Source organism: Hordeum vulgare, chromosome 4H (assembly GCF_904849725.1).
Source record: "Hordeum vulgare subsp. vulgare chromosome 4H, MorexV3_pseudomolecules_assembly, whole genome shotgun sequence".
Taxonomy (NCBI): Eukaryota; Viridiplantae; Streptophyta; class Magnoliopsida; order Poales; family Poaceae; genus Hordeum; species Hordeum vulgare.
In genome coordinates this window covers 277,178,207-277,185,934 of record NC_058521.1, presented here as the reverse complement: position 1 = coordinate 277,185,934, position 7,728 = coordinate 277,178,207, and positions in this window count along the sequence as shown.

Here is a 7,728-nt window from a genome sequence, read left to right as displayed (position 1 = left end):
ATAGCAAGATATATTACAATAAACAATATGTCTATCACAATGTAAAGTGCATAAGTAAAGGGTTCGGGTAAGAGATAACCGAGGCACGGGGAGACGATGATGTATCCCGAAGTTCACACCCTTGCGGATGCTAATCTCCGTTAGAGCGGTGTGGAGGCACAATGCTCCCCAAGATGCCACTAAGGCCACCGTAATCTCCTCACGCCCTCGCACAATGCAAGATGCCGTGATTCCACTAAGGGACCCCTGAGGGCGGTCACCGAACCCGTACGAATGGCAACCCTTGGGGGCGGTCACCGAACCCGTACACGTGGCAACCCTTGGGGGCGGTTACCGGTACCCGTACAAATTGCTCGGGGCAATCTCCACAACCTAATTGGAGACCCCGACGCTTCCCGGAGCTTCACACCACAATGATTGAGCTCCGAGAAACCACTAAGCTTCTAGGACGCCAAAGCATCCACGAAGAACAATATCAAGGGTACTAAGTACGAAAGGTAGTAAGCTTCTCAACTTCTCACTTCCACGTATCACCGTGGAGAACTCAAACCGATGCAACTAATGCAATGGCAAGAACACACGAAGTGGTCAAGTCCCTCACACTCAAATCCCTCCACAACAACAAAAGCTATGGAGAAATATGAGAGGAAGAACAAGGAGCTCACAAAGAACTCCAAGATCAAGATCCAAGGGGTTCCCCTCACATAGAGGAGAAAGTGATTGGTGGAGATGTGGATCTAGATCTCCTCTCTCTTTTCCCTCAAGAACAGGCAAGAATCATTGGAGGGATTGAGAATAAGCAAGCTCTAAGAATGTCAACAATGGAGGTAGAACAAGAGCTCAACGGATGGATAAGTCCAAGGGGGAAGAAGACCCCCTTTATATAGTGGGGGAAAAAATCAAACCGTTACCCCCACTCTCTGCCCGAGCTCCAGCGGTACTACCGCTGGCTGCAGCGGTACTACCGCTGGCACTCGAGCGGTACTACCGCCAGCTAGCGGTACTACCGCTGGCTGCAGCGGTACTACCGCTGGCTGCAGCGGTACTACCGCTGGCACTCCAGCGGTACTACCGCTGGCCCCTGGTAGTGCAAAGGCACTACCACCGCCAAGAAAGTCTTCGCAAAAAGGTCCGTCCATGAACAACCGCTAGGCAGGCGGTACTAAGCTCCTGGAGCGGTACTACCGCTGACCAGGGGCGGTACTACTGCGAGCCAGCGGTACTACCGCTTTGGCCAGCGGTACTACCGCTAACTCTAGCGGTACTACCGCTCGCCACTGAAACAGCCATAACTTTCGCATACGAGCTCCGAATCGAGCAAACCCTATGAAATCTTAAAACCATGCGGTTATGAATATGCCAAAGATATAGAGATGTGAGATCTCTATGAATGAAGAACCGGCAAAAACTCCAACATCGAAAACATCATAGTAGATGCATATGGACTCTGTTTTGGATGAACTCGAGCTTGTCACAGAGATGACCTTCAGCTCTAAAACTCACAAAGAGAAACACCAAACAAGAACCAAGAAGTATGATGCAAGGATGCAAATGGTTTGAGCTCTCAACGAACGATACGATCAAGCTACTCACTTGAGAGCCCCCCTTGATAGAACAGCAATCTATCCTAACCAGAAAACCTATCAAGGGCAAACCTATACCTTGCACCTCGTCCTCTTGAGATAGATGATGATGATATTGGCTTCCTCAAGATGGACCACCTTTCTTGATTGTGTTGGCTTGATGAAGACTAGTTGATTGCTCCCCCATACTCACTATGGGTGAGCCACTCTTCAGCATATCTTCACAAGTCCATTGCCACCACAATGGACGGCAAGCTTCAAGCATGCTATCTTCGTGCTGATCCACTTGAACTTGCACATCGCAATCTTGATCACGATCACAACTTGACGCCATACTCCATGGGTTGTATGAGATTTTCCCTTTGACACAAGCCCAGGGAAACACACCTAACCCCCACATAGAACTCTCATGAAGACCATGGGTTAGTACACAAACACGTAATGGACAATGCTTACCATACCATGGGATCACTTGATCCCTCTCGGTACATCTTGTACGCTTTGTGTGTTGATCATCTTGGTTTACTCTTTGTCTGAGATCTTGATCAACCCTTGATGATGATCACAACTTGACGTCATACTCCATGGGTTGTATGAGATCTTCCCTTTGACGCAAGCCCATGTAAACACACCTAACCCCCACATAGAACTCTCACGAAGACCATGGGTTAGTACACAAACACGTAATGGACAATGCTTACCATACCATGGGATCACTTGATCCCTCTCGGTACATCTTGTACGCTTTGTGTGTTGATCATCTTGATTTACTCTTTGTCTGAGATCTTGATCAACCATGTGTCTCTATGACCATTCTTTGAATAATACCTTGAATACCATCTTGGTCATCATATAAACTCCTTGAACCCAACAGATGGACTTCAAGAAGTGCCTATGGACAAATCCATACCATGGGATCACTTGATCCCTCTCGGTACATCTTGTACGCTTTGTGTGTTGATCATCTTGATTTACTCTTTGTCTGAGATCTTGATCAACCATGTGTATCTATGACCATTCTTTGGATAATACCTTGAATACCATCTTGGTCATCATATAAACTCCTTTAACCCAACAGATGGACTTCAAGAAGTGCCTATGGACAAATCCTATAAATGTAACTTAAGGCAACCATTAGTCCATAGGAATTGTCATCAAGTACCAAAACCACGTATGGAGATATATGCTCCAACAATCTCCCCAATTTTGGTAATTGATGACAACTACTTCAAGAGAGTTTATATAAGGAAATAAGCATAACCAACCGCACACATACAAAACAATAATGCATGCGTGCAAGATGTAAATGCTTACGCAATAAAAGCAAACCCCTCTAAACATATCCAAAGTAAACTAAACTCTCTAAACTTCTCCCCCATTGGCATCGATTGCCAAAATGGCCGAAAAGTTTAGAAAGCCAATATATTTGGTGGTCCTCCAAAAAGTGTGTACTTCTGAGCAAATGAGTGCAAAGAAATACACAAATACAATGATAAGTAGTTGGAGGAAAACAAACTATATTGAGGACCCAAAGATTGCAAATAAAGGAATCGTATGCCACAAGGACATACCAAAATAGAGGCAAGCAATCAAAAGATACCGGATGGAACAAACAATCATATGGTCCTTCGAACCACATGAATAAAAGATATTATGATAAAAGCAACGGAGTGTTTCATCAAAACTAGAGAAGCTCCCCATGATTTGTGCACTAATAAGAGATTTTTGTATATGATACAAGTGCACAAAATAGGATTGTTGGTCCCCCAAAATTAATAAAAACACACAACGGGTGCAAGAAGAAAGATGAGACAATAAGCAAATCTCTTGCACAAAACAAGTGGTTGAGCAATATGTAAAACAAGCAACTTAAGATTAGGCTCAACCAAAATAATGTGTGTGAGTCATGGCAAGGCACTTGAGAAGACTAAGATAAGGATGAACATTACTCATCAACATAGTCTTGACGAAATGAGACACAAAGTGCAAGACATATCATTCCCACACACACCTACTAGAAAATGGGTTCACAAGCTTACTAATAAACAAAATAAGAACCAACGCTTGTGACAACCCATGGTGAAGATAGGAAATAAGAACCTTGTCAAGAGAGGAGGGATACCAATCGAAATGGCAAAACCCTCATCAAGACAGACATGAGGAAAAATTATCTTCACGGCCAAAGAGTGCATCTTGTCAAGAGAGGAGGGATACTAATCGAAATGGCAAAACCCTCATCAAGACAAGCATGAGGAAAAATTATCTTCACGGCCAAAGAGTGCATCAAGATGTTGGAAAATAAGATACGCACTCAAGACAAATCCTTTCACGAAGCCACCAAAAACTGAAAAGGAAATGCAACGGTGGACGTAGAAGAAAAGAGGATATCAATTAGAGATGTGACTTCTCTCATGTGTAAAAGCTTCTAAGTAGAAGACAATCATGATGATATATATCCACAAAGAAGAATGTACACACGAAATGGTTACAAGAAGGAACAAACTAGATATCCAAAAGGAAGTCATAAACATATCAATAAGATCTTTTGCTTGGAAGCATAGCACATGGCCTAATATTTTCTTATTGTACAATATGAACTTCCAACATACGAACATCAAAGACATCCCAACTAGTAATAAGACATTATCGTTAGGATGCTTTGAGAAAGGAAACACGTACTACAAGAACGAATCAAGAGATTCATGCCATGATGCACCCTGTAAAGAAAAGACAGGGGCCTTTGCAAGAAAAGAAAGCATGAAGTAGATACTTGTTACCGAGACAACATTGGATTGATGTAGTAGATAGTTGTTCTGTGATCATCCTAACTTGGCTCCAATAATAACATGGTCTCAACACCTTCCTTATAGGTGAGCCGAGCATCCAATGCATCTCCAATTGTTCCTGGAACAAACCAAACAAAATGGTGCCCAAACTCATTGGGACCAAAGAGTTAGAAAACCAACAATACATAGGACAAACTCCACATTCATATGTGCATATAGATATGAATTTGAATTTCATGCACACGTTAGCCATTTTATGACAAGGTGAAGTTTCCCCTATATATTGGGTCAAAGAAATAAAGCATGCCAAAGGAAATACATATAGTAAATATGCATGCTCAAGGCTTCCAAGAATCCAATCAACATATAGTTGATAAGATACAAAAAGACAAGGTATCAAGTGATAATAAGATAGCAAATGAAAAACTATCACTTGAGGGATATCAATTAAAATATTCAACAAGGCATGAGATATCCATTGACACATGCCAACTAAAAAGCAAACAAGATACCAATTGAAGGAAAACAAACACGAGGTATCTAGTTTCCAAAAGAGAGCTAGGTTCCAACAAACCAAACCCTCGACAAATTTTCATGATGCACAAAGCATCATAAAGAGCAAGACTTGCCTCCCATCAACATCCACTTGATGGGGACCAAAAGATTTTCTGATGGACGAATAAAGAGAGTGTTCTAAAGAAAATAGGATAGCTCCCCCAAGGGTTGTGCGTCATATAGAATTTGCATTTAAATACAAAATGCACAAGATGGGATCATCACTTCCTCTATATCTATAAAACACTAGACAAGTTAAAATAGATCCACAAGAGGCAAGGAAGACAAACGAAACACAAAATCCAATGTAAAGACGATTAACAATTCGTACCACATGATGGGAATACAAATTGTCAAGGACAAGAAGTATTTTGGAAATGATACTCATTGGTAGATCGCAAATATATCCAAGATCATCTTTACCCATAAAACGCAAGCAAATGACACTTGTAGAGCAAACATGCCACCTAGGAACAAGATAATTTCCAATATCAACACTAAGTGGCAATACCTCAAATGTACACATTCTCTAGGCTTGTAATATGCACATAGCATATTACTCCCCCATAATGTGCTAACCCAATAATATTAACAAGTGGCAGACAAAAAACCAACAAGAGATAATTAATGGACCATTTAGAAATTGAATTTCTCATGAGTAAGACATACCACATAGAAACTAGATAATCTTGAAACATCAATACTAAGTGGTATTCCCCATGTATACACATTTATAGGATCGTGAGGTGTGCAAAGCACATCACTCCCCCATAGTGAAATAATCCATTAATCTCTCACAAGAGCCAATCAAAGATACAAACAAGATGCAATAAGGCTCAATAGAAGACTCACATGAACATGATATGCAAACCAACATACACATATTCGCTTACTCAAGATAAGAAAGTTGGAAGCACAACATATACAAACACATGCAAGGTACAAAACCACAACATGCAAAAGGGGAAAGCAACTAACAATGTAAATAGTTTAAGTACAAGTTACCGTAAGGAGGCACATTGGATATAAGATAGAAACTCGATAATCCAAATGACTTGGCTTGAGATAATATGAATGATGAAGACCCCTTAATTCTTCATTATGTATCCAAGTCTCTAATGTCCTCCATGTTCACCTATTGATCAAGTTTGAGCTTGTTGGTCCCCAACCACGTTGGGTCCTAAGAGGTTAGTCACAATAGGCTTGGCAACCCAAATGGTAATTTTCTTGACACCACTTTGAGTACCAACAAACTTGGCAAACACATTGCCAACCTTATCCTTCCCAAGAGAATAGATATCATCAATAATGATTGGGTTGGATAAATTACCTCTCGTGCAAGAAGAAGCGAAGTGACCCTTCTAACGACATAAGTAGCAACATCTACCCTTTAACTTCTTCCCTATTGATTTGTCAACATGAGGAGTGTTGGATTGGGTCTTCTTGGGAAGGGGCCTTTCTTGAACTTGTAGTTGAGTATGTGAGTGTACTTGTGGCCTCTTCCCTTGTTGCTTGTGACTTTGGGGCTTCTTCTTTAGTGGGCAAGATCTAACATGGTGCCCTTCAATTTTGCACTTGAAGCAAATAATCTTGGCCAAATTCTTGACTTGTTCTTGGCCCTTCTTCTTGAAGCTTTTGGACTTCTTCTTCTTGTTGGAGTTGAATCCAAGTCCATTTTTATCATTCGGGATTTTTTCCACACAAGACATTGTTGAGTGTGGACATCCCTTCATGACTCTTTTCCAAGTCTTTCTTCAAGAAAGTGACTTGGGCCTTGAGCTCTTTGATTTCCTCTACATGGTTAGTATCAACACAAGTACTAGAGGAAGTATAAGCTTCATTGTTAGAGCAACAAGGCATGGAAAGTAATTCATCACAAGATGTAGCAACATTGTGAATAGATGAATTACAAGGACTAGCACATGGCAATATAGCTTTTTGACTAGAAGTAGTGCTAATGTCCACATGAGGCTGACTCGATGTTACCTTGGTAGTAATAGCCTCATGAGCTAATTTTAGCACATTATGGGATGCTAGAAGATCATCATGAGAGCTTGTGAGCATTACATGCCTTTCTTCCAATTTCCCATAATTGCTAGATAGCAACTCAAGTTGAGCCCTTAGCTCAACATTCTCCTTTAAAATGGATGCTTCACAAGAAGTAGAGTTAGTAGCACAAGAATCATTAATAGCAATAAGAGGAGAAGGCACCTTGGCAAGCTCTTTAGCATATGAAGCTTCAAGTTGAGCATGAGACTCGGTGAGTTCGATGAGCGAGCTCTTAATAGCCCTTGAGCCATTTCCGAGGTGCTCATAGTCCTCAAGGAGTTTAGCATGTGCAACTTGAAGCTTATAATTTTTAGTTCGAAAATCATTAGCCACCACGACAGCTCTATCATAGGATCCCTTTAATCTAGATAATTCTAGAGCAAAGGTTTCCTCAAGAGATTCATTATCAAGAGCTTGAGATAGCTCTGCGATCTCATTAGCGTAATCACGCTCATGACCTTGCATTGTCTCAATGGTGGCCTCATGCTCCTCAAGATGAGCTTCCAACTCCTCAATGTATTTCTTGCCCTCAGTGGCAATAGACATGATTTCCAAGAAGTTGGAACAAGCAAGTTTATTCTTATAAAGAGATTTAAAAATCATTTTACCCTTAATTTTTAAGGATGCAATATTATCACTCTCTTTATCATTATCCTCATCCCCATTATCATCAACATCATCATCATGAGATATATTGGAATTCAAAGTAGGAGATACCTTTGAAGCCTTAGCCATAAGGCAAAAGTGAGTCAGAA